This window comes from Danio rerio, chromosome 4, assembly GCF_052040795.2.
Source record: "Danio rerio strain M-AB ecotype USA chromosome 4, GRCz13ab, whole genome shotgun sequence".
Taxonomy (NCBI): domain Eukaryota; kingdom Metazoa; phylum Chordata; class Actinopteri; order Cypriniformes; family Danionidae; genus Danio; species Danio rerio.
The window spans coordinates 40,875,709-40,900,000 of record NC_141024.2 but is presented as its reverse complement, the minus strand read 5'-3'; the positions used below and the strand labels follow the sequence as shown (position 1 = coordinate 40,900,000).

The 24,292-nt window shown below is 39.6% G+C and overlaps 1 protein-coding gene and 1 non-coding gene across 3 annotated transcripts in view; both read right to left on the bottom strand.

The window, feature by feature from the left end:
* LOC148680715 (NACHT, LRR and PYD domains-containing protein 3-like) overlaps positions 1-13,947 on the bottom strand; it is a 41,953-nt gene extending 28,006 nt beyond the window's left edge. For both annotated transcript variants that reach the window (XM_088650128.1, XM_088650129.1), the window contains exons 1-3: positions 13,897-13,947; positions 13,276-13,425; positions 4,365-6,098 (exon numbers count right to left, since the gene is read on the bottom strand). The gene's annotated coding sequence lies outside the window, so the exon portion shown is untranslated. The remainder of the gene's footprint in view (positions 1-4,364; positions 6,099-13,275; positions 13,426-13,896) is intronic.
* A 6,077-nt stretch (positions 13,948-20,024) lies between these two features.
* On the bottom strand, positions 20,025-20,095 carry trnag-gcc (transfer RNA glycine (anticodon GCC)). The gene has a single exon. It is a non-coding gene; the product is annotated as a tRNA-Gly (tRNA).
* Positions 20,096-24,292: the final 4,197 nt, after the last annotated feature.

The following is a 24,292-nucleotide window of genomic DNA, read 5'->3' as shown; positions in this document are numbered from 1 at the left end:
AATAACTCAAAATTGTGACATTCTCAGAACGTCCTTAACACCGACAGGGACGTTCTAAGAATGTTCAGGGAACGTAAAATTTCTAGCTGGGTTGTCACTTTGTTAATATTGTTTGGAGTTTTGTTCTATCTCTCTCTCCATCTCTCCCCTTTCTGCACTGACTGCGCATGGGCGAGAAAAGCTGTAAGGGCGAAGACACACTGTAAAAGCTGTGCTTTTGGTTTATTCTCAGTGAGTAAAGAACCGTCACAACTGCAGATCTCCGACTGGTTATTCCTTCATAAAAATAAGAAAACACAACGCAGAACCGGTTACATAGACACGCCGTGTAATGCATTTGACCTGCTTCTCAATGGCAAGAAGTGATTCAACTGGGGAAATACCAAATCCTCCTGGGTAATCTCTACATTTTGTCAAAATAAAGTTTCGAAGCTGTAGATACTTAAAAAAGTCCACATTAGGAATACTAAACTTATCCTTAATCTGTTGGAATGTGAGAATCGTACCATCCTGAATAATATCACCCACCACTTTAATGCCCTTATCACTCCAATCTTCCAGCCCAGCTCTAAGGCCTGGTGGGAAATCTGGATTTCCATGGAGAGGGGTTAATAGTGAGAAACAATTCTCATAACCTTAACGTTTTCTAATTTGTCGCCATATGTCTAACATATTCTTTAAAATACTATTACCTTTGATCAGAGCAGAAGCTTTAGCAGTTGAGATATAAAGCAAATTACGTAGGGGAATCCCGTCCAGGGATGTAGCTTCAGGTCCAATCCAAGTAGATTCTGGGTCATCTATAAGCCATTCTAAAAGAAACCTAGACTGAGCAGCCAGATAATAATATAAAAAGAATGGGGCAGCTAAACCACCTGATTTAATGGGGAGAATAAGGACACTATATCGTAGTCTTGGTCTTTTTTTTAGCCCAAATAAATGAAATTATAGCACTATTCAACTGGGCTATAACTTTTTTAGTAATTTTAATAGGAAGCATTTGAAATAAGTAGAGAAAGCGTGGAAGAACATTCATTTTAATGAGATGAATACGACCCAGTAAGGATAATGGTAGGGCACACCACCTATCCAAATTTTGTATTACCGATTGTAAAAGGGGAATGAAGTTTAGACTTAATAAGTCTGATATCTGAGAGGAAACTTTTATGGCCAAGTAATAAAAGCCCCCGGGGGACCACCGAAATGGATGCGATATACTAAGATTTAATCAATGCGAATTATTAAGAGGCATGGCTTCGCTCTTAGAAAAATGTATTTTGTAACCAGAGAAAGATCCATAATCATTAATTAGTGTCATCAAATTAGGTATAGATTTCTTAGGGGACTCTAAGTAAATCAAAACATCATCAGCATATAACGAAATTTTATGCTGTTGATCCTGTCTTATTTTTACCGCTAAGGGTTCCATTGCCAGGGCAAAAAGTAAAGAGCTCAACGGACATCCTTGTCTTGTACCTCTTTCAATATTAAAGTTACTAGATCTAAGACTATTAGTAATTATAGCAGAAAGAGGAAAAGTGTATAATATACGGATCCATTTATTATAGTCAGCCCCTAACCCAAATATTTTAAGCGCAAAAAAAAGGTATGGCCATTCCAACCGATTGAAAGCCTTTTCTGCATCGAGTGATATAACCAGTGAGTCGGGGCTATATAAAGAACAATGTTTAATAATGTTAAAAAGCCTTCTTATATTATGTGATGAGAATCTACCCCGTATAAATCCTGTCTGATCGTTATTAATAATAGAGGGTAGTATTGACTCCAATCAAGAAGCCAGTACTTTGGCAAGAAGCTTAGAATCTATATTTAAAACAGATATGGACCTATAAGAGGAGCATTCATCAGCTGGTTTACTTTTTTTATGAACCAAGGAAATATTAGCTTCCATCATTGAAGGGGGAAGGACCCCTTTTTCAAATGAGTGAAGAATCATTTCATGTAATGGGCCAGATAAAATACTGACAAACTTTTTTATAAAACTCTGCAGTGAGACCATCAGGACCTGGTGCCTTGTTATTAGGGAGAGATTGAATACTATTCTTAAATTCACTGAGAGTTAATGGAGCGTCTAATATCTTTCTCTGGTCATCTGAAATTTGAGGAAGAGATAGGTTTGTAAAAAAAGCTTCCATATTAATTTCAGCACTAAAATTAAATTGAGATGTGTACAATTGCTCAAAAAAGATTCTAAAACTATTATTAATTTCCTTATTATTATAATTCAAAGAACCATTCAAATCTTTAATACAAGGTATATTTTGAGTAGATGTCCTAACCCGCAAAAGATTAGCCAAATAGCGATTAGGTTTATTAGCAAATTCGTACATTCTTTGCTTTACAAAGAACATTGATTTCTCCGCCTTTTTCGTAAGTATCGCTTCCAATGCAGTTTTTGGTTTTTGTATGTCACATCTTAGTTCATCTGAGGGAGACAAATTATATCTGGCCTGTAGATCATGTAGTTTGAGCTCTAAGTTTCTCTGTTCTCTTCTACTTTTTTTCCTAAGCCCAGCTGAATATGATATAATTAAACCTCGAGCATATGCTTTTGTTGTATCCCAAAGTAACCCTGGGGAAACACCCGGAGTTTTGTTTTCTACAAAAAAGTGATTCATCTGTTCTGTTAAAAAACCTTCAAAATTAGGGTCAAAATTTAGGTATGAATTATACCTCCATTGTTTAGGGAGTGTCAAGTTACTGAAATTTATGCCTATACAGACAGGTGCTTGATCGGATATCAAAATATGCCCAATATTACAATACTCAACTTTACTAAAAGAAATTTTGGGGGTGAAGATCAAGTCAATTCTACTACTGGTTTTATGAACGGCTGAATAATATGTAAACTCCTTATCATTAGGGTGTAACACCCTCCAAGTATCAACCAGATAAAGTTCTTTGCAGGTATCCAAAACAGCTTTGGCTCTATTCGACATCTGACCATGATTTTGTGTTGAAGGACATTTATCTACTACTGAGGAGAAAAAACAATTAAAATCACCTGCTATAACTGTGTTGTCACAAAGCCAATGTGCAAATTTTGAAAAAACCTTAGAAATAAAATCTGTGGTCTGAATAGGTGGAAAATATATATTTAAAACTGAAATGTCTTGCCCATAAAGAGAGCCTCTTAACATAATATATCTTCCTGATTTGTCTGAGACCGTTTTAACTTCAAGTAAGGGTAAACATTTATTAATTAGGATGGCAACATCTCTGCTTTTGGTAGTAAAAGAAGAGTTAAACACCTGTCCGACCCAGTCATGTTTTAACTTAGCGTGCTCAGCAGACGATAAATAGGTTTCTTGTAATAGGGCTATATGGACCTGTTCTTTCTTTAGAAAGCTAAGAATTTTCTTTCTCTTAATAGGATTGTGTATCCCTCTCACATTCCAACTACAAATTTTTAACGTTGGAGTTACTAGACATTATGTGTCAAAAAATAAAATACAAAAGGAGCCACAAAATGAGAGAAAACGCAGGGGAAAAAAGAAAAAAAAACAAGAAAAAAAAACGCAGGGGTAAAATCGTTCTTTGCACAATTTTAGAAGAATCAAGTAAAAACTATGTACATCAAAAAAATTGGAACAAAAAAGAGCTATTAACGAAACGAAAAGGACTTTGGTCTGTTACGCCCATTTTGGCCGTCAGCTAGCTTCCCTCTAGTTATAGAGAAGGTGCAGGACCAGCACACGAAAAACAAGCAAAAAAATAAATAAATAAAAAAACCTTTCTAAGGCTTCGATAAGCTACCTTTAGGTAACAGAAAAACTTCCGGACTGCAGCTCAGTCAAATATTGCGACATTAATGGCAATGAAAAAGTAATCACATATGGATCTGTCAGTATTAAAGAAACCATACTAAATTTTCGATAATAAATTGTTATAATAAAATGTAGACCTCAAACGAAATGTCCGATCTCAACAGCTAAACCCTCTAAAACCCTACTGGGATGGGAAAAGGATGCTCAGTCAGTAGCAGTGCGGTCAGGTGAGCCGCTCTGTAGTGGGGCAGACGCCAGAAATGCTGTGACATCCTTTGGGTCCTTGAAAGACCTCTCCTGACCGTTCACCTTGACCCTGAGAACTGCTGGATACAACATGGCAAAGGCAATACCCTTCTCTTTAAGCTGCTGTTTAACATGGTAGAATTCCTGCCTTTTTCTCATCACCGCCGCAGAAAAGTCCTCGAATATCATAATTGAAGCACCGTTGTAGGACAGCGCGCACGTTTGTCTCGCCGCTTGCATGATCCGAAATTTATCCTGAAAGTTGTCGCTGGCCAGGCGGTGGGCGGCGAGTGAGGGCGCGGTGGCATCGATCCAGTTTAACATGCTCACCTTTGAAACTGACCTGTAGCAGCTCTGGTAACCAGGATTTGAAAAAAGAGATTGGATTACTGCCCTCGCATCCCTCTGGAAGACCGACGACCAGCACATTGCATCTTCTGTTTCTGTTCTCCAGATTGTCTATTTTTTCCAGCGCGGACGCCAGTTTTTCCGCGAGATCAGTAAGTTTCACACTAAAGGTGGTCATCGCATCCTTGGAGTCTGATACGCGGCATTCTACCTCAGTAATTCGCGTGTCCAAAGTCCCAATTTTTGGGGAACATTCCTCAAGTTTCTTAAGAACAGGGTCGATTTTCTTTTCAAACGAGCTTTTGACACCTTTAAGCACCTCTGTTGATATTCTTTCTACCAAGCTGTGTGTCTCAGTTTGGCTCAGCAATGACTACGCCTGGTCCGCCATGATCGTTGATTGACTGTCCTCCTGAGGCGATTTAATCTCAGTCGATTTAGAGGTTTTTGCCGACAGATTCAACTTCTTCTGGGTAGTGGGCATGATCGTATGTCCATTCACAAGGTCTTAAAGTATATGCCGTTATATATCTTATTTTATATACTAAAAATATACCACTGAGCTGCGGAGACCAAATGTTGAGTTGCTACTCCGCCAATACAGTCACGTGACTCCGAAAAAAGATTCTGTCATCTTGATGAATGAGACTCAAAGATCAGAGTAAGTAAAATGATACGAACTTCCCATCACTACTGTCCAGTGTGAAACGTCTGGTGCAGTTTTAATTTTAGAGCTGTAATAAAAGTCTTCTCACACTCAAAGCACAAATACTCTTTCACACCAGAGTGGATCTTAATGTGTTCATTAGGGTTTACTGATTGGTTGATACTTTTCCCACACAGAGTGCATGTGAGTGGTTTATCTACAGTGGTGGTCATCATGTGTTTATTAAGGTCTGAGGAGTTGCTGAAACTCATCCCACACCGAAGCTGTGGGTTTCTCTCCGTTGTGGCTTATCATGTGTAGATAAAGGAGTGATGGTTGTCTGAAACTCTTCCCACACTGAGTGCATGTGAATAGCTTCTCTCCAGTGTGGTTCCTCATGTGTCGATTAAGGTGTGATGAGCAGTTGAAACTCTTCCCACACTTAGTGCATGTGAATGGTTTCTCTCCAGTGTGGATCCTCATGTGTTGATTAAGGTATGATGAGCGGCCGAAACTCTTTCCACACTGAGTGCATGTGAATGGTTTCTCTCCAGTGTGGATCCTCATGTGTAGATTAAGGTCTGATGAGCGGCTGAAACTCTTCCAACACTAAGTGCATGTGAATGGTTTCTCTCCGGTGTGGATCATCATGTGTTCATTAAGGTATGATGATTGCCTGAAACTCTTCCCACACTGAGTGCATGTGAATGGTTTCTCTCCAGTGTGAATCATCATGTGTTGATTAAGCAATGATAACCGGATGAAACTCTTCCCACACTGAGTGCATGTGAATGGTTTCTCTCCCGTGTGGATCATCATGTGGTCATTAAGGTGAGACGATTGGCTGAAACTCTTCCCACACTGAGTGCATGTGAATGGTTTCTTTCCGGTGTGGATTATCATGTGAATCTTAAGATTGCCATTTCCTCCAAAACTCTTTCCACACTGAGTACAGGTGAAACGATTCTTGTCTCTCCTTTTCAAAATATCATCAGTCTGTAAATGATTTTTGTCCTCAATTTTAACATGGTGTTCCTCCGCTTTACTCCCCTCACTCTCTTTAATTAGGTCTGAAAAAAAAAAAAGTTTTCATTAAGTCTTAAAAACTCTCATCAAAAGCTGAAAATTGTAAAGACACTGGAAACATTGGCTACACACATTGTATTTCTGATGCACATTAAATGTAAAATAAATCAGATCATATTGTGTTTGGTCCATTAACGTGTACACGTTTAAGCAGATTCTATTCAATTCATCTTTATTTATCTAGTGCTTTTACAATGTAAACTGTCAAAGCCGCTTAACATAGATCTTATAATAAATTGAAACGGTGTCAGTCCAGTTTTTAGAGTTTCTTACATAATTGATCATAAAAGAAATTTTGGTCACATTGATAAGACACAGATTTGAAAGGTATAAATGGTGTGACGACCCCAGTATTCTAGTTTGGATGTGGCAGATCCTGATTAGGTGCCATGGTTGCTCCCCAATTGGTTCAAAGCATTTAAATGCGAGAGTGAGCTAGCTTCTGTAGGATAGTGTGGCTACTGGCCGTCCTCGCATCAAGACCATCTCTTTATTTTGGCAACCTTATGGTTTTGTTTGGCATTATTAATGTGTAGTTAAAGTTAGTTATTTTCTTTATTTTCCCCTAGACATTTGTTTGTTTCTTGATTTGTTGCTTTATTAGTTGTGTATAATGAATAAGTTGCATATATAATTTTTTTGTTGTCTGAGCTCTTTTATGTTGCAACTCGAACGAGGGGGACGTAACAATGGCCTATTTTTATTTGTATATATTCATAATTACAACAAAATGTTTCTCTAAAATTTGTTTAGCAGACAGGGAATACTATGGATAGAATACTATGGATAAGATACTGTGGATAGAATGAAAGAACCGACAGGGGAAAGCAAAGAAGGAGGTGTTTTTCTTTATCAATAACTCATGGTTGAGAAACATACATCCAGTTAGATCATTTTGTTCTCCTGATCTGGAACCTTATGCTTCGGTGCCGACCACACTGGGCACCAAGAGAGTTCACAGCTGTTATAAATACAGCTGTCTACATCCACCCTCAAGCCAACACAGAGCAGGCGCTAAGGGAACTGAATGGGAGCATAAGCGACCAGGAAACCACACACCCAGAGGCAGCGTTTATTGTTACAGGGGACTTTAACAACGCCAATCTCAGGAAAATTGCTCCAAAATACTATCACCATATCACCACAAACATGCGTAGTGACCGTATTTTGGACCACTGCTTCTCACTGAACAGTGCAGCAGCAATGATGTAAGCGTGCTGAGGCCCGTTTGTGGTGTGAGTGCGGGCCGTCGGGGGAGACGGGAGGGGGGACAAGCATGGTTTGGCCCAGTTCGAGGCAACTGTACCTAGTGTGAGTACGGCCTAAAGTTTACTCAAGACACCGTTACATGCTTCATCAGAAAGTATATAGAAGACATGGTCCCAACAAAAACTGTCCATATCTTAACTGTCCTAAAATCTGTCCCTAACCCAAAACCATAGATTAATGGCGAAGTTCGAACAGCCCTATCAGTGTGAACCTCCGCCTATAAATCCAGAAATGCTGAGGAACAAAAACAAGCAAACTACAACCTCAGATAAACTATCAAAACAGCAAAACATCAATACAGAGGTACAAGGTAGAGGGGAGGAGTATGTGGCAGGGACTTAATTACATTATGGACTTTAAAAGTAACAAACCCGCCACAGTAAACATTTCTGCATCTCTCCCGGACGAGCTCAACTCGTTCTACACTTGCTTTAAAGCCCAGGACAGCACCCACACACTGTGCGCTCCGCGGCTGATACCGAAACCGCCAGCAGACTCTATTTCTGTAGTGGACGTAACGAGATCTTTTCGGAACATCCTGAAAGCTACGGCCCAGACCTCTCGCTCTCTCGGCCTGTGGTTTCCACATGCTTTAAGACAGCTACTATTGTGCCCATACCGAAATAATCTAAAACCACATGCTTAATGACAGGCATCCAGTTGCTCTGACACCCATCTTCAGCAAGTGCTTTGAGAAGCTGATTAAAAAGCACATCTGCTCTGTACTGCCTGCTCACACTGACCCTCTGCAATTTGCTTACAGGAATAATCGCTCCACTGATGAAGCAATTGCTTTCACCTTGCACACTGCTCTGTCTCACCTGGAAAATTAAAGCACATATGTGAGAATGCTGTTTGTGGACTACAACTCAGTATTCAACACTATAGTGCCTGCCAAACTAGTGGTGAAGCTCCAGGCTCTGGGTCTACGCAGCTCTCTGTGCAACTAGTTTCTGGACTTCCTTTCAAGCAGATGCCAGGTGGTCAGAATGAACAGCATAACCTCATCCACACTGATCCTCAACACTGGTGATCCACAGGGCTGTGTTCTCAGTCCACTCCTCTACTTCCTGTACACACATGACTGTACAGCCAAACACATCTCCAACGCCATTGTTAAATTTGCTGATGACACAACAGTGGTGGGCCTAATCACAGATAATAATGAGACGGCTCACAGAGAGGAGGTGCACACTCTGACGCAGTGGTGTGAGAAACCACCTCTCACTCAACATCAGCAAAACCAAGGAGCTGGTGGTGGATTTCAGGAGAGAGAATAGAGAACACACCCCCATCACATCAACGGGACACCAGTGAAGAGAGTCAGCACTTCCAAGTTTCTTGGAGTACACATTGCTGGGGAATTGACATGGACTGCTCTCACAGACGCAGTGCTAAAGAAGGCACAACAACGCCTCTTCTTCCTCAGGCGTCTCAGCTCGTTCTACACCTGCACTGTGGGGAGCATCCTGTGTGGCTGTATCACCACCTGGTATGTAAATAGCACCAGCAGCAATCGCAAAGGCCTACATAGGATTGTGTGAACTGCTGGACGCGTAGTAGGAGGTGAGCTTCCCTCCCACCACGACATCTAAACCAGGCAGTGCATGAGGAAAGTCAAGTGAATTATCAGTGACTCCAGCCACCCAAGCCATAGACTTTTCTCTCTGTTATTTACGCGCACGCGCAAACCCGGGAGATTTGAAACCTGCGGCCCCGCCCTCTAACACAGAAACCCAGACACACACACACGCGCAAACATGCCGGTCGATTAAAGTCACACTGCAGATGGATATTATTGAGTCTCTACCCAAAGATGAAACCTCGGCATTATAGCCAAGCAGTTGGAAACTACTGGAAACTTCTGGAAACTACATGCAACAAAGAATACTTCATCAGCGTTTGTTAAAGGAAGGATCAGTAAAGAGTAACTTACTGATGGACATGTCAGGATGGGTTTCTTCCTCCATTTCTGAAGTGTAAGTACAGGCGATTAAAGTTGCCTCGTTTACTCTAGCTTGCAAATGTATTTAGTTGTGATTTGTCACTTGTAACCGCGTGTACTGTATGAGGTTAACTCGCTTTATTCTCATATCGGATGCAAAGCCATGTTAAAAACGTGACGCGTGCTGCTTTGTTTACGGAGCTCCGTGGAGGAGGGTAGTGTTTGTGTGCGTGTACGCGGACTGTCGTCCGGAGGTGTGTGTGTGTGCGTTGTCGTCCGGACCAGGGTTAAGTGTTTGTGTGTGTGTGTTAGGACGAGGGCAATATGTGTTTGTGTGTGTGTCTGTGAAAAGAGCAGAGTGAGACAAGCTAGAAGATCTCCTCAACTGTTTTTGCACAATAAAATAGTTAGTCGTCTGTATTTTCAAGTCCACCGTCTGTATTTACATTGACCCACTGGCAGCTAAAATCCACGCCTACACTATCGAGCGTGTATGAACTGTGATTACTTTTATATTGCTGATTAGCTGTTTGGCATTTCACTCTCTCACTGAAGGCAGTTGACCAATCGCAACAGACTGTCATTGGTCCAATCAGCGCAGATTAGCTTCACGCTAAAGAGGGGTTTGAGAACAAATGAATCACTGGACGATTCATACAGGAGTCGCTGGGATAATTAGGTAAAAATAAATGCAGATTATAAGACCATGAAAGTGTTTTTTGACCTTGCATGCATATTAGACTGTTGTTGGAGACCCTTACAACCAAGATATGACCCTATTTCGTGTATAATATGGGCTCTTTATGGTACTTTCAAGTCCATAGTTTCGTTATAAAAAACACTTGTCTTCTTCACAAAACCAACCATAAGCATGTTGGATAGATGAATTGGTAAATATGGACTCATATCAAAGGGGTATGATGTCCATGTTATATGAAGTGGTCTAAAGAACTGTCTAAAGAACTCTATAATAACTGAAGGTTATTATATCCTTGGTGAGAGTTTATCCCTAGTTTTCTAATTTATTTTATCTATTTTTATTAATTAATTTATTTTTATTTATGGGGTGTGAGTATGTCTGTAGCTATGTACCATGTTAATTTGTTGTTCAATATGTGTGTTGTGGAAAAATTAAAGACTTTGGAAAAATCAATAAAAATAGTTGAATAATAAGAATGTAAGCAGTACTAAAACAGTTTTTAGAAGAGTAATAATCCCAATAATCTAGTTACAGTACATGTCCCTGTCGAAGGTCTGTGAATTTTAGCTAGTTATTAATTAAAGAAGAACAAGCCTTTCTCGTACGTGACTTTGTTCTTTGTGTGACTGAAATGTAGGTAATGGGTAAGCAGGATGAGAAAAAATTATATATTATTTTGTTATATATTCCTTCTATGCTAATCATGGGCTTCTGAGACATTCCAAGAATGGGATGGGTCCTCCTGGCCTGGCAGAGTTGATCACAGCTCATTTTCTCATTTTCAATTTCTGCCATTTGCTTGCAGTAACCATGTGCTTTTCACCATCCACAAATCTTCTGCTTGTGATCTTCCTTCAAATAGCTTTATCATGTATGGAGTCATTTGACAGTTTATGACTTAAGTGTTGTAGTGCTAAAATCAACAGAGACATTGATTGCTTGTATTTCAATATATTTACTATTGTTGAGTCATGGCCTGAGGAGAGTCTGTTAATGTTCTCACCCACTTTATCTCCTCTGCTGTGCTCTCATGTTCAGTTCGTTTTGGGGGTTGGTTTTCACTCATGTTTGACAATGCTTTACTCAGGGTATAATAAGGAACGGTAAGTGTTGATCTGGGAGAATGGCTTTTACTCTGCCTCTCCCTCATATGGCTGCGTAGCCTCATATGCTAACAAAGGCAATTTCACTGTTTTTGTTGCTCAGCAGTGCACGTACAGCTAATTTCTTTATACAGTATGTTAGTTTGTTTCATTCTATATTTAAACATGTAACTTAATAAACAACTTTACCTGCTTTAAGCTTTGAGATTCTTTCTCTTTATCAATGATAATAACAACTTTGATGGAGTCAGATTAATTACAATAAAGTCAGATAAATAATGGATTTAAACACGCCATCCTTCAACTGCTTTCTGTTTCCGATTATTGGTTCAGAATAGCAGCGTAAGCTCCAAACCTTACAGCTGTTTCCATCCAAAAATGCCAATTAAATTATTTTGCAAAACTGGAATATCGCATAAAGATATGCAAATAAATCAGTGTTGTCGGGCGACGAGGAGGCACAGTAGGTGGTGCTGTCGCCTCACAGCAATAAGGTTGCTGGTTCGAGCCTCGGCTGGCTCAGTTGGCATTTTTGAGTGGAGTTTTCATGTACTCCCCGAGCTGGCATGGGTTTTCTCTGGGTGCTCCGGTTTCACCCACAAGATCAAAGACAAGCAGCATTACACTGTTTTAAGGATCTAAAAATGTATTCTTTAAAAAGCAAAAAGATTCCAATAGCGGCACCTGCTGGTACGTGAAGAATATGGTCAATACTGATGAACTTCAACTCAAAAGTTTGCATATCATCAGCATGCTGTAATCCATTTCTTACACAGCAAAAGTCATTTTTAGACTAGTTTGTTGGCCAGTTGTAGTCAGTGCAATGCTAAACATTACTGTTCCACTATAATTTGTTTATTTTGCGTCATGTTGTCCCACAGCAACATCATATAATTTAGAAAACTATACAATGTTTTATAATAATTAATTATTTTAGTGTCCATTTCATTCAGCATATTTAAAATTAGAGTCATCCACATTTTCTGACATACTTTAAATCAGGGTTTCTACAGGTGTCACCAAGTAAAATTTAAGACTTTTAAAGACATTTTTAAGACCATTATGAATGAAATTTTAGACCAAGGAATTTTTCAATTGGCCCAGAAGAAAAAGATTTTTATTTGTCCTATCAAAAAATATTTTTTATATAAAATATTTAATAATACAATAATAAATCAAAACTAATAATAACATTAAAATATTTTAGATATTTCTTAGCAAAATATCTTAAATATTGTGTAAAAACAAGAGAGCTCGACTTGGATCCACACACTTTTTTCCAAAATAAACATTCTTTAAAATAAAAAACTAATTAACAAATGTTTTAAAAGTTTTAAAAACTATAATAAACTAAATCCATTCACAGCAATCTGTCCAGGTGGATATCCTCAGCAGTCTTTACCATTATGATAAATAGAGTTAAAATGACCTTTTTAAATAAAGGTTGAAAGTTTTATTGAGATGGATTGTTGGTGATTGTATGGGTTTTGACCAAATTGGGTAACAAAACATGAACACAGGAAAATGAAGACTTGTTTAAAAAAGCTTTAAGACCTACAGCATAACGTTTCAGTAAAAATTTAAGACATTTTAAGTCTCCGCAGAAACCCTGTTTAAATACAATAGCCCTGATAATTAGTTATTATAATAAAGATTTAATTCTAACTCTGATACAATCTGTGAGAACTAGTAACAACTACTAGAAACAAATTTAAACCTATAAAGAAGTCGATGAAAAAAAGGGAATTTTGATCAACCTGACATATGCAAATGGAAAGTACCAAGCCAACACTATCACTGTAATAGCAGATATCTTCTATGAGAATACTGTAGGTCAAATATTGTCAGCTCAGTTTAACTTTTTATTACTTTATTGTTTTTATTTATTTTATATAGCGACAGTGCTCAAGGGCGCTTTACACACAGTAGGAGAACAAGAAAAGCAATAACCTTAAGAAAGTAGAGAAAATGGGAGACTAATAATACATAATGACAAAAGACATGAGAACAAGTAACAAAAGAAACTCATTCCTGTCTTTCAATGAGTGCTTATGTGCATTTAGGAGATCTAGGCAGCACACTCAGGGCTGCAACATGGATTTAATTTAGTATTCTTATTAAAATATATCTGAATAAAAACTAACCTGTTTGTTCCGGCAGATCTTCCTTTTTCACTGTGAATGTTTCTTCAATCTTCACATCTTCACTCTCCTCTTTAATAAACGCCATCTTTATAACAGTGTGGAGATCAGTCGCTTCAGCAGGAGTTTTTCTCTGTGTTTGGACACTTTATTCTGTTTAAAATGAACAAAACAATGAACAGAAACAAAATAACTTCTCTTTAACACTTGCTTCAACAGTTTCTTTATATGAGAGTGATTGACAAAAATAAATCAGGTAAGTCTGAGCAAGAAACAATAGCCACAAACAAATGACCTGATAAAAACTAGTCCTCCATTTATTTTATATATATATATATATATATATATATATATATATATATATATATATATATATATATATATATATATATATATAAAATATTGTATACCTATATTGGAATGACATTATGCTAGTAAATAAATAAAACCTTCATTAAAACACATTTCTGTTGTTCAAACAATAGCCCTCGATTACTGTTATTAAAATAGTACTTCGTTGTATAAAGGATTAAAATAATAGTCAACCGCAGGTATATAATATCGAAAGGAAAACCTGAAACTTTAATCAATCGGTTTATATTTGTGTAAAGTTGTGAAACAAACCTTCCTCCAGTTGAACCGCAGCGCGGAAGCGGCGCAGCCTTATGACGTCACACAACACGCCAAAATAAAAGTCTTTTTTTGTTCAGCTTTTTTGCCACTTACTGTTGCAGTCAGGACATGATAAATTTCACACTCCTTTTCACATCTCACACAACATATCTGCTCTCTCTCTCAAATACACAGAAATTCAGTATTTGAAGTTGATCAAAACTTTTAATCCAAACATTTTTACACAATTTTGAAAAACTTGTTTAATCTACTAAGTATAAGTGTTTTTTTTTTTCGTTTTTATTGTTGCAAAAAGTTTACATCACAAAACGGAACAATCATATATAAAATAAATTAAAATTGTTACAACTGCAACAAGGAGCAAGGAGCAGTACAAAAGATCTACATCAAAGGTCAAACAAAACATTATGGGTCTGCACTTTTTCCACTTACAACAATGAATGTGATATTTACCCATTAGTAAAATAAAGTTCACAACATCAGAGAAAGAACAATGTAAATCAGCTTTGTAAAATAAAATATCTTCTAGAACAATAGGGGGGACTTAAATCCTCTTTAATGAAAGCCAAGGATGGATGTCAAACCAGAATTTAAAAGTAAATTCACAAGAAAAAAAAAGTGATTGAGTGTTTCTGGAGCAGATCTACACTTGTCAACATCAAAGTTAAATCTTTTTTGAATAAACTCGTTCACATGATATATCCTGAATAAAATTCTGTAATGAGTTTACTTAACCTTAGGTGCTACAGGATATTTAAGAGAAAAGGTAAAAGCTTTATCCTCTACTAAGGATTTAACAACTCCTAGATGATAACACTTAAAATAACCCATTATTAGGCGTGTTGTAAATAAGCTTGTTGTTATATTTACTATCAAAAATATCAACATTGATAATTTTAAAGACGGAAGAAAAGTTACAAGTGTACATGGGGGATCAAAATAATTACTTTGAATTAACCTAAACAAAGCAATAGGTATAGCCTCGCTAATTTTAATATAACCTTTATCTGTGATTTTAACTCTATATTTATTTAAAAATTCGTTATGAGATAGTAGCAGTCCATTTTCATCTAACAAATCATTAATGAATATAATGCCTTTATTGTAGCAGTCACTTTTAAACAATGATTTTCTGTTAATAATAACAGCCCTTCTATTCCAAAGAGTGGATTTATGAGGGGAAAATTATGGGTAAATATAATTTTCCAAAAAAGTAGTTCTTGCTATTGAAAATTAGACAGCATCAAAGGAAGTTTTGAACAATCATAATCATATCTTAATAAAAATTCAAGGCCACCATTTTTTTAAACAAATTATTTGGGATATGATACCATATTAAATAAGGCTTAAACACTGTTTCAACCATTTAACTCTAAAAGTGCAATGAAGACATTCAAAATTAATAGCTTTCAAACCTCCATATTCATACTCTTTGATCATATGATTCTTACGTAAATAATGTGATTTATTTTTACAAATAAATGTAAAAAATGTTAAATTAATAGATTTAACTATTTTGGGAGGAGTATATAAAGGATAAGTTAAGTATATAATTTTAGATAATCCCAGTCAAAATAATTTTACCCTGTATGGAACGGTCTCTAGCTAGCCAATGATTTAGGGATTTTTTCATCCCTTCCATTTTAGTATTAAAATTTGCACATTCTCTATTAACAGAATTTTTGGTGATGGTAACTCCCAAGTATTTAACTTCTTCTTTTACTAGAATACCTTCTAACTCTCTTAAAGTACAATTCTGAATAGTTAATATTCCACATTTTCTTAGGTTTAAGGTGAATTCAGAAGCTTTAGGAAACAGAAACTTTGACAAGAGCTAAAAGGAGCACCTCCCTATTTTTAAGAATTAATAGAGTGTCATCAGCAAACTGACTTAAAGTAAAAGTCCTACCAAGTATATTAATACCTATAGTGTACTCTGATTTTTTTTAATATAATGACATAAGTTCAACAGCTATATTAAAAAGTAAAGGTGAGATGGGACATCCTTGATGGATTAATCTTTTGATGTAAACTCTAGGAGATGATCCTGAATTCAGGGATTTACCACTGAATATATCAGTATAGAACATGGAAATTACCCTACAAAAGCTCGGACCAAACCCAAAAGTTTCTAAAGACTTTCTAAAGACAAAAAAGGATGCTCAAGGGTATCAAATGCCTTGAAAAAGTCTAGAAATAGAAATAAACTTGTCTGAGGAATTAAATAATCGAGCATATCAAGTATCATTCTGAATAATTCTCCCTTTAATACATTAAAAATAAAAGATAATACAATAAAAAATAAATTTAATACAATATAAGCTGATTGTGTTTCATTAATTATCTCGCCTATACCTTTTTTTGAGTCTATTGGCAAATACATGAGAGAGCAATTTAAAATCATTGGACAAAAGAGTTATGGGTCTCCAATTATTTAAAAATAATTTGTCTTTGCTTGGCTCTGGAACTAAAATTATTAAATTCTGCTTCATAGAAGTCGATAGTTCTGCTTTGTCTTTACTTTTCTTAAGTGCTTCAAACACTAAAAATCTCATCTCTGGCCAAATATGTTTATAAAACTCAACTGTAATTCCGTATATGCCTGGATTTTCCATTGGACATTTTAGAAATAGCAACATAAAGTTCAGAGATAACAATGTCAGATTCCATCATTTCACGGAAGCTGTCATCTATAATAGGAACTTTATCTTTTAAAAAGGAAAAGAAAAAGTCATAATCACTCTCATTAAATTTTGATTCATATATTAACATGAATAGATGTGATCATCAATCAAAGTTTTCTCTTCACTTACATCGTTATCTATGCTACGTTTATTAATAGTTTTTGAAGCTTGCCTATGCTTTACTAAATTTAAAAAAATATATGAAGAATTTTTCTCCCCCTCCTCTATCCATTTCACTCTAGATCGTAAAGCTCCTTTAGCTTTCTCTGTATAGTAGTCATCCAACTCTGATGGCAAAATACGAAGTTCATTTTGTTCTATATCTCCAAGAAAATCTTTATCACCACAATCATTTAATCTAGATAAAACTGTTAACTGTCTTTTTTTTCTAACAGAGGAAAACAATAGCTCATTACAGCAAAGCCATTTTTAACTTGATTTATTTTTAATTTGAGAAAAGCATGTGGCAAAAGAAAAAGAAAACCAAGCGGCAAATAGGGAGAAAAGCATTTGCCAAATGCTTATTTAAAAAGCTGTTTAAAATGTGTTTTGTGATTTATTAATACAATTTTTTACTGTTTGATTAATCAGCCTTTAAAACATGAATTAAATAAAAATACAGTAATAAAAGTGTATATTTATTTATACATTTAAAATGTTTTTGTAATGCATTGTTTTATTGCCTAATTAAATGACTTTTAACCATCTGGGGTCTGAGGGTGTTTTGGGGCTCTGGAGAAGTTTTGACATGCACTGACATTTGTGTTGTTTTCAGTATCTTAAAAACTTTTTAATGGCTAATGTGTGATAACACTGTAAACAGCACAAGTTGGTTTACAATAATACCTAAGCAGCATGTTTGTATGTGTTTGTGTTTTTGAGAAAGAAACGTTTATGCGTGTTTAGTGAAAAACTGAAATTTTGAAATCCCTGAAACAAGGCCGTGAAACACACAGAGAACATTTGTGCACAAGACTTTTGAGAACTGGATCTGGTAGTCTAGTGTTTTTGCTTCAAAATGATGTGAGAATCATCTTGTTCACTTACTCACAAAAAAACAATTCTATGAATTAAAATTTCTAAGTCACTTTCTGTGTGAAAATAGTTTATGCGAGAAGGCGTGAACTATCATTACTATGCAGTGAGTAACACCAGAGAAGACAAAGACCTGCATAATGAGCCATCAGACAGGTATGTGACTAAGAGTTTCAAGAAAGAATCTGAGAAAAAATAAGTTTATTTATATATTTTAATTTTTATATTGTTTATTTTTATATTATTTTTATATTGTGCTTCTTCACCCGTGTAGCATGCCATCGTTCAAACAAAATAAGTAACTATAATAAAGCTTGTCGTTTGATGCCATGTCTCGGGGAGCGTTTACATTATCACCTGGCTGGCTCACCTCAGTTCATTTCCATATGAAATGCGCCTTCACTGCGGGCGGGATCACGTTCGCTGTAATGAGGCGACAGGAGAATCAGTACCTGCCCTTACTTTTATACGAATTACTTGAAAGATTATTTGTTTTCGACTTATAATGGTTAATGCAAAAGTAGACATATCAAGCTTTCTTTAGAAACATCTCACATGTTTCTTTGTCGAGTATTTGCTGAGTTTTAGTTCATTTTAATGACGTGTTTTTCCTGACACAGTCTACTGTTGCGCGCTCCTCATGCAGGCTGTTTGTAATGTCAAAGCTTCGTGGGCCTGGTCGCAATAACTCTAATGAGCTCAGACTGAGAAGCTAGACATAGCGTTGCTTTCATACTGATTACTTTATCAAACAATATTTGTTTTCAACATGCATAGCTGCGTTTAAAAGTAGACACTTCAAGCTTTATAAAGATATGTGTCTCGTGTCTGGGTGTATTGTTTTCGCGGAGTTTCAGCGCATTTTGCTGACACGTTTCTAAAAACAGTTCACGGAGAGAGAAAAGACAGAATGCCTACACTGTTTATTATCCTAGATTTGCAAAAGCACACACATTTGTTTTTGTTGTGAGTGTACACATTTAAAAAGAAGACACCTAACAGATTCGATTGATGTATGGATCTTATCTGTACGATCAAAACTGAAAGTGTAATTTAGGTTCATTTCAGCTCAATGAGGTAAAAACTTGTCAGAACGCGTATACGCTGTCTTCGACCCCAGGGGGTTAAAAACACAATTTAAACATATCTATTTATTTGTCCATTTAAATTGTGATTTATGTATATACATTTTTATGCTGGGCGAAGCAGTGGCGCAGTAGGTAGTGCTGTCGCCTCACAGCAAGAAGGTCGCTGGTTCAAGCCTCGGTTCAGTTGGTGTTTCTGTGTGGAGTTTGCATGTTCTCCCTGCATTCACGTGGGTTTCCTTAGGGTGCTCCAGTTTCCACCACAGTCCAAAGACATGTGGTACAGGTGAATTGGAAAGGGCATCCGCTGTGTAAAATCTTGCTTGATAAGCTGGAAGAGTAGCAACATAAAACAGGAATTGCATTGGCCAGGAATGGGACCCAGGTCTCCCACGTGGCAGGCAAGAATTCTACCACTGAACCACCAATGCTGATATGGTTTTACTACAGCCCTAGTGAGGTGTGATTGCTGCAATGCTGATACCCAGAGCTGGAAGAGTAGCAACACAAAACAGGAATTGCATTGGCCAGGAATCAGATGGGGGTCTCCGGCGTGGCAGGGGAGAATTCTACCACTGAACCACCAATGCTGATATGCTCATACTGCTGTCCTAGTGGGGTGTGATTGCTGCAAGGCTGATACCCAGAGCTGGAAGAGTAGCAACACAAAACAGGATTTGTAATGGACGAGAATCGGACTACGGTCTTCTGCGTGGCAGGGTGAGAAATCTACCACTGAACAACCAATGCTGATATGTTTAAGCTGCAGCCCTAGTGGGGTGTGATTGCTGCAAGGCTGATACCCAGAGCTGGAAGAGTAGCAACACAAAACAGGAATTGCATTGACCGGGAATCGGACCCGGGTCTCCCGTGTGGCAGGCAAGAATTCTACCACTGAACCACCAATGCTGATATGCTTATGCTACAGCCCTAGTGGGGTGTGATTGCTGCAAGGCTGTTACCCAGAGCTGGAAGAGTAGCAACACAAAACAGGAAAAGCATTGGGTGGGAATTGGACCCGGGTCTCGCATGTGGCAGGCAAGGTTCCTACCACTGAACCACCAATGCTGACCCATGTTGTTCCTTGCCTTTGTATTGTGTGAGTGCTAAAGGGCCGTCAACCAGAGCTGAAAAAGGAGCCACACAAAACTGCATTTGTATTAGCCAGGAATCGACTCAAGGTCTCCCGCGTTGCAGGCGAGATTTCTACCACTGAACCAGCAATGCTGATATGCTTATATTCCAGCCCTAGTGGGTTGTGATTGCTGCAAGGCTGTTACCCAGAAATGGAAGAGTAGCAACACAAAACAGCACTTGCATTGGCCGGGAATCGGACCCGGGTCTCCCGCGTGGCAGGCGAGAATTCTACCACTGAACCACCAATGCTGATATGCTTACACTGCAGCCCTAGTAGGGTGTGATTACTGCAAGGCTGTTACCCAGAGCTGAAAGAGTAGCTACACAAAACAGGAATTGTAATGGACGGGAATCGGACCATGGTCTTCTGTGTGGCAGGCAAGCAATCTACCACTGAACCAACAAAGCTAACTTGCTTATACTACAGCCCTAGTGTGGTGTGATTGATGCAAGGCTGTTACCCAGAGCTGGAAGAGTAGCAACACAAAACAGGAATTGCATTGGCCGGGAATCGGACCCGGGTCTCCCGCGTGGCAGGCGAGAAATCTACCACTGAACCACCAATGGTGACCCATGTTCTCCCTTGCCTTTGTGTTGTGTGAGTGCTAAAAGGCCGTCAACCAGAGCTGAAAAAGGAGCCACACAAAACTGCACATGTTTTAGCCGGGAATCGACTCTAGGTCTCCTACGTGGCAGGCGAGCATTCTACCACTGAACCACCAATGCTGATATGCTTATTCTGCAGCCCTAGTGGGTTGTGATTGCTGCAAGGCTGTTACCCAGAGCTGGAAGAGTAACAACACAAAACAGGAATTGGAATGGACGGGAATCGGACCAGGGTCTTCCGCGTGGCAGGCGAGAAATCTACCACTGAACCACCAACGCTAATATGGTTATTCTGCAGCCCTAGTGGGGTGTGATTGATGCAAGGCTGTTTTTCCAGAGCTGGAAGAGTAGCAACACAAAACCACACTTGTATTGGCCGGGAATCTGACCTGCGTCTCCCGCATGGCAGGTGAGAATTCTACCACTAAACCACCAATGCTGATATGCTTATAATGGATCCCTATTGGGGTGTGATTGCTGCAAGGCTGTTACCCAGAGCTGGAAGAGTAGCAACACAAAACAGGAAATGCATTGGCCAGGAATCGGACCCGGGTCTCCCGCGTGGCAGGCGAGAATTCTTCCACTGAACCACCAATGCTGACCGATGTTGTGTTTTGCCTTTTTGTTGTGTGAGTGCTAAAAGGCCGTCAACCAGAGCTGGAAGAGTAGCAACACAAAATAGGAGTTGGAATGGACGGGAATCTGACCAGGGTCTTTCACGGGGGAGGCGAGAAATCTACCACTGAACCACCATTGCTGATATGCTTATTCTGCAGCCCTAGTGGGGTGTGATTGATGCAAGGCTGTTACCCAAAGCTGAAAGAGTAGCTACACAAAACAGCACTTGCATTGGCCGGGAATCAGACCCGAGTCTCCCGCGTGGCAGGCGAGAATTCTACCACTGAACCACCAATGCTGATATGCTTATATTGCAGCCCTAGTGGGGTGTGATTACTGCAAGGCTGTTACCCAGCGCTGGAAGAGTAGCTACACAAAACAGGAATTGTAATGGACGGGAATCGGACCATGGTCTTCTGTGTGGCAGGCAAATAATCTACCACTGAACCAACAATGCTAATATGCTTATACTACAGCCCTAGTGGGGTGTGATTGATGCAAGGCTGTTACCCAGAGCTGGAAGAGTAGCAACACAAAACAGGAATTGCATTGGCAGGGAATCGGACCCGGGTCTCCCGCGTGGCAGGCAAGAATTCTACCACTGAACCACCAATGCTGACCCATCTTCTTCCTTGCCTTTGTGTTGTGTGAGTGCTAAAAGGCCGTCAACCAGAGCTGAAAAAGGAGCCACACAAAACTGCACTTGTATTAGCCAGGAAGCGACTCAAGGTCTACCGCGTGGCAGGCGAGAATTCTACAACTAAACCACCAATGCTGATATGGTTTTACTGCAGCCCTAGTGGGTTGTGATTGCTGCAAGGCTGTTACCCAGTGCTGGAAGAGTAGCAACAAAAATCAGAAGGTGCATTGGCCGGGAAACAGACCTGGGTCTCCCGCGTGGCAGGCAAGAATTCTACCACTAAACGACCAATGCTGATCTATGTTGTTCCTTGCCTTTATGTTGTGTGAGTGCTAAAAGGCCATCAACCAGAGCTGAAACAGGAGCCACTCAAAAATGCACATGTTTTAGCCGGGAATCGACTCTATGTCTCCTATGTGGCAGGCGAGCATTCTACCACTGAACCACCAATGCTGATATGCTTATTCTGCAGCTCTAGTGGGTTGTGATTGCTGGAAGGCTGTTACCCAGAGCTGGAAGAGTAACAACACAAAACAGGAATTGGAATGGACGGGAATCGGACCAGGGTCTTCCACGTGGCAGGCGAGAAATCTACCACTGAACCACCAACGCTGATATGGTTATTCTGCAGCCCTAGTGGGGTGTGATTGATACAAGGCTGTTTTTCCAGAGCTGGAAGAGTAGCAACACAAAACCACACTTGCATTGGCCGGGAATCAGACCTGGGTCTCCCGCATGGCAGGTGAGAATTCTACCACTGAACCACCAATGCTGATATGCTTATACTGGATCCCTATTGGGGTGTGATTGCTGCAAGGCTGTTACCCAGAGCTGGAAGAGTAGCAACACAAAACAGGAAATGCATTGGCCAGGAATCGGACCTGGGTCTCCCACGCGGCAGGTGAGAATTCTACCACTGAACCACCTATGCTGACCGAAGTTGTTTTTTTGGCTTTGAGTTGTGTGAGTACTAAAAGGCCGTCAACCAGAGCTGAAAAAGGAGCCACACAAAACCACACTTGTATTAGCTGTGAATTGACTCTAGGTCTACTCTGTGGCAGGCGAGGATTCTGCCACTGAGCCACCAATGCCTACCGATATAGTTTTTTGCCTTTGTAGTGTGTGAGTGCTAAAAGGCCGTCAAACAGAGCTGAAAAAGGAGCCACAAAAAAACACACTTGTATTAGCCAGGAATCGACTCTAGGCCCACCGCGTGGCAGGTGAGAATTTTACCACTGAACCACCAATGCTGACATGGTTTTACTACAGCCCTAGTGGGGTGTGATTGCTGCAAGGCTGATATCCAGAGCTGGAAGAGTAGCAACACAAAACAAGATTTTCATTGGCCGGGAATCGGACTCGGGTCTCCCGCGTGGCAGGCGAGAACTCTACCACTGAGCCACCAATGCTGACCCATGTTCTTCCCTGCCTTTGTGTTGTGTGAGGGCTAAAAAGACGTCAACCAGAGCTGAAACAGGAGCCACACAAAACTGCGTTTGTATTAGTCGGGAATCGACTCAAGGTCTCCCGCTAAGCAGGCGAGAATTCTACCACTGAACCACCAATACTGATATGCTTTATTGCGCCCCTAGTGGGGTGTGATTGCTGCAAGGCTGTTACCCAGAGCTGGAAGAGTAGTAATAGAAAACACGAATTGCATTGGCTGGGAATCGGACCCGGGTCTCCCTCGTCGCAGGCGAGAATTCTACCACTGAACCACCAATGCTGAAATGCTTATTCTGCAGCCCTAGTGGGGTGCGATTGATGCAAGGCTGTTACCCAGAGCTGGAAGAGTAGCTACACAAAACAGGAATTGTAATGGATGGGAATCGGACCAGGGTCTTCTGTGTGGCAGGCAAGAAATCTACCACTGAACCACCAATGCTGATAAGCTTTTACTGCAGCCCTAGTGGGGTGTGATTGCTGCAAGGCTGATACTCAGAGCTGGAAGAGTAGCAACACAAAACAAGAATTGCATTGACCAGTAATCGGACCCAGGTCTCCCGCGTGGCAGGCGAGAAGTCTACCACTGAACCACCAATGCTGTTATGCTTATGCTACAGCCCTAGTGGGGTGTGACTGCTGCAAGGGTGTTACCCAGAGCTGGAAGAGTAGCAACACAAAACAGGAAATGCATTGGCTGGGAATTGGACCCGGGTCTCGCGCGTGGCAGGCAAGGTTTCCACCACTGAACCACCAATGCTGACCCATGTTCTACCTTGCCTTTGTGTTGTGTGAGTGCTAAAAGGCCGTCAACCAGAGCTGAAAAAGGAGCCACACAAAACTGCATTGTTATTAGCCAGGAATCGACTTAAGGTCTCCCACGTGGCAGGCGAGATTTCTACCACTGAACCAGCAATGCTGATATGCTTATACTGCAGCCCTAGTGGGTTGTGATTGCTGCAAGGCTGTTACCCAGAGCTGGAAGAGTAGCAACACAAAATAGGAATTGGAATGGACGGGAATCTGACCAGGGTCTTTCACAGGGGAGGCAAGAAATCTACCACTGAACCACCATTGCTGATATGCTTATTCTGCAGCCCTAGTGGGGTGTGATTGATGCAAGGCTGTTACCCAAAGCT